Raw genomic sequence first — 4,373 nt, forward strand, 5'->3', positions numbered from 1 at the left:
TTTTCTATCTCTGGAAAATGAAAGATTGTATTCCTCGCAGAAACAAACAGTGCCTTGATGTCTATGCTGGCATCATTTCTATAATCTATGAGAATTTCTCTGGGATGCAGACACCTAGGGATGAAGTTACTGTGTCCTCAGTAAGATTTGTAGTTATGATACATGAGTTTGGAAAAATCAACAAACATTTACTAACTCTCAAACAGCAGTATTTCTATAGGAACTATCTGCAGACAATACTACAGCTACTCACAAATTTCTCATATCTTTCCTCTTTCCAGGCATATGGTGGGGTCTCCCTCCCTTGACCCCTTTGAAGTTAGGCATGTCTGGATGACTCTTTTGGGTCAAGACAATTTAATTGGAAGTAAGCATGTATCTTCCAGGGTTATGTCCAAGAGGCAATGCTTGGCCTTACCGCGTGCCATGGAGATCACCAATTCTGAGTTGACACAGAGCCTTCCCAAAGGCTGGGACTCTAGATGACTGCACTGGTCATCCAGTCTACCACTCCTACACACACTTGTGCTGGCCATCTGACAATGAGCAGCAGAAAAAAGTCATTTCAGTTTGTAAAGTCACTAAACTCTATATTTTCCTTTACTGCACTATAACATAGTCTATGCTGACTAGGAATAAACCAAATTTAAATTCTACTGAGACATGGAGAAGTTTTACAAAGTACTTTATTATGATTTCCATGTTCATTCTTTGATTCTTTCATTATCCTTCAGGCTTAGGGACTGCCTTCCCCTTTACCCATCCTCTGTGACCTGCCTATAAAGACATATGGACCTTAATTGTTTCCGTCGTGGTCTTGCTCATTTTTTGGCAGGACTGTGATCCCTCTACCAGAGTATGTGCCTTGAGTGGATGAATGCATCCCCTTATGTCCAGGCACAAGAGACAGTCAATACCTGGCACATCAGTCATGGTTCAGTAATGGCACGCAAGAAACTACTCTCCCGTTTTATACACACTCTGTGAACTCTCGGGAAGACAGGAGACTGGCTGGGGTCACACCTCTTGGAAAGAGAGATGGGGATGAAAACCCAGGTCCCTTCCTCGCATCCCCTAATGCTCCCCAGGACCGAGCCTTCCCTGCCTTGGCCACCCCTCTCTCAGACACAGACACTGAACACAAGAGGCGTTCTCTTGCAAAGAATGATGGGTCTGAAATATATTTCTGCTGAAATTAGCCTTGGGCCAATTGCTTCTCCGCATCTCTGTTCCACACTTAAACGCTTCCCCTTTGCTCATCTGCAAAAGGAGGCTCCTGATCCTGCTCATCAGAGGAGATCTCATGCGTCAGGGTGTAAGTACAGAGTCTCAGGAGATATAAACAACTGAAATCAACAAGTGTTCCGGGAAGTAAATAGACTGATGTACAGGGCCATGCAGGGAGGGCCTGGGCCGGAAGAGGGGGCCAATGTTTGGCTCAACCATAAATATTGAGCCTGAATGGGAGACCTATTTCCTCTCACATTATCATAAATGAGGTTAACCGTGATCCCAAAAGTACTCAGAAGCTTAACAGATGGTGCAGCCTCCTTTCTCAGTCCATCAGCTGGACTAACAGGGCACATAGATTTCTCCCCACTGCATCTGTACAAATAAACACTGACAATTTCTTATACTGTGCTGCTTGCCTGTAAAATGATCGAAGAGATGCACACTTAATTTACAAATGATGGCTCATCTCCAAATGGACCTAAAACATCAGGGGAAGCTGCTAATTCCGCTGATTTTCTCTTTTCTTCTTGCTCTTGACCCTGACAGATTATCACCAGAAAATCTGAAGTTCAGACTCAAACTTCTGGTTCTTTGAAAGACAAGGGTGGTTCTGACTCCAGGTGACTGCAGGTGGTCGTGAGGGTGGTGCTGCTGGTGCTCAGAACCTGGAGATCTGGGAAAGGGGAGGCCGAGGGACTAGATGGCCCTGGAAGATGCTAGCTGTGTGCACAGCAAGGAATCTGGAAACACAGTGTCCGTCTGTGGATGAGATAATTCAGCAAATTGGTCCCGAGCTCAGGTTCTAGACCTGGGTTTGAATCCTGCACTGCCATACAGTAGTTCCCACCGGTAAATAATTTACTCTAACTTTCCCAACATATTCTATAGTTCAAGTAGAGGTTGATAGTAGACTTAGATAAGTAAAATAATTTACATAAATGCTTAGCATAGTCCTTCTGTGAACTATTACATCAATATTTACAATGGTAACCTTGAAACTTTCCATTAGGGAATGATTACATATCCCTGCTGGAAGGATACCCAGCCTGGGAAAAGACTTCAGGAAGGATAGCCCAGGACACATAAGTCCCTAGGGCCTGGGGTAGCAGGAAATCCTAAAGGACAGAAAAGGGTCAACCAGATGGTTCAGAGGGGCCATCTTGGAATGGGCTGCCAATGGTGAGGCCAAGGGCATCATGGGAAGAATGTCGCTCCACTGGAGCACCAAGAGAGAACACTCTGCTGGGAGATCCAGGCAGTTGCCATCGTGAAGAAGGCAGTAGGCTTCAAAGTAGACTCACAGGAATGGTCAGGGGCAATGGCCCCTGCCAGTGGAGGGCAGTCCACCCAAGATCAGGGAAAAGGAGTTATTCTCTTGCTTAAAATGCTTGGGGAGGGGGGCCTGTTAGCTCAGTGGTTCTGCCGCCTGCTTCAAAAGCACAAGGACCCAAGTTCAATCCCTGGTACAAAAAAAAAAAATTAACACCAAGGGGCGCAGGATTTAGTTCAGTGGCGCCACCGCCTGCCTCACAAGCACAAGGTCCTGAATTTGCTCCTTGGTACCAAAATAATAATAATAATAATGATAATAATAATAATAATATTAATATTAAAATTGTTCTGGGTCCCCACTGCCTTAGGACAAAATAAAAGGGTGAGTTGCCCCATCCTGGCCCTCCAGCATCACCCTCCCTCCTTCCTAGACTCTCCCTGCCACACGGCCTCCTTTCTGATCACCAAACACCTCAGACTCTTTCCAGGCTTGCTCCTCTACAATACCACTCTCCTGTGATGTTCACCCACCTGCTCTAAAGCAGCTCATCCTGTTTCTCAATACATGTCAGCCACAGCATCCCTTCTTCCAAGGCCTTTCCCACCGCAAGCATCCTGTCTGCCGGGGCCCCAGTTCTTGCCTGTCCCACAGGTCTAGGGCAAATGGTGCTTTGCTGTAACTTGTTTCTGAGTGCTGCAATGCCCTGTTAACTTCCTCAACCTCTCTTACTACTCCCTGCGTTATCAAAAGCTCAAATTTCGCTAGCATCCTCCCTATCTCCTTCCTAAATCAGAGAAGGGAAGGTCAGAGACCTCCACTTCACATACCACACTTGACTCCAGTCATCCCCTGAAGTTTAGGGCTGCCTCCTGTGCTCCTGTAGCATCAGTTTATAAATTTGGAGCAATCCCCATATTTTAAGACAACTGAGTGGGAGCTTCTGCATAGATGGGAGAAGACAGGCTCAGAAACCAGGCCAAGGACCTTCCAACACCCAGTTCTTCTCAGACCGTCCACACCTGCACAGAGCTGTCATCGGGCAGGGAAGGTTCCGCTGCAGCCTTACACAATTCAAACCCAGTTCAAAGTAGCCAAAGGAAACACCAAGATGAGAACAGAGGGATATTACTCTCCCTAAAGTGAACATGCCAAAGACTTCTGAGCTTCCCTGGGACTGTAGGGACACTTAATGCTTCCCATCAGGGTGACCTGCAGAGTGCAGAGTGGCCACTGCCAGGGTGTGGGCGTGCAGCTCTTCCTGGGTGATCTGGGAACCCAATGGGATCAGCAGAATCTGCTATAGGAAGTCATACCCTTTCAGGCATGGTCCTTTACTTTGAGGTCTACTGCCTTCTTCATGAGGGCAACTGCCTGGATCTCCCAGCAGAGTGCTCTCTCCTGGTGCTCCAGTGGGGTGACATTCTTCCCCAACTGTCTGCCCCTTCTCCCATGATGCCCTTGGCCTCACCATTGGCAGCCCATTCCAAGATGGCCCCTCTGAACCATCTGGTTGACACTTTTCTCTCCTTTAGGATTTCCTGCTACCCCAGGCCCTAGGGACTTATGTGTCCTGGGCTATCCTTCCTGAAGTCTTTTCCCAGGCTGGGTATCCTTCCAGCAGGGATATGTAATCATTCCCTAATGGAAAGTTTCAAGGTTACCATTGTAATTATTGATGTAATAGTTCACAGAAGGACTATGCTAAGCCTTTATGTAAATTATTTTACTTATCTAAGTCTACTATCAACCTCTAAATTCATTTCTTGAATGGGTAGGGGTGTGTAATTCTATATCAGCCCTCTAGAAATTGGTTGCCAAACAACCATGGCCCAGAGGAAAATACCCAAAGCGGGTATCTCAGGGGTAC

The sequence above is a fragment of the Fukomys damarensis genome, unplaced genomic scaffold, assembly GCF_012274545.1.
Source record: "Fukomys damarensis isolate Sample0158 unplaced genomic scaffold, DMR_v1.0_HiC HiC_scaffold_32, whole genome shotgun sequence".
Lineage (NCBI taxonomy): Eukaryota > Metazoa > Chordata > Mammalia > Rodentia > Bathyergidae > Fukomys > Fukomys damarensis.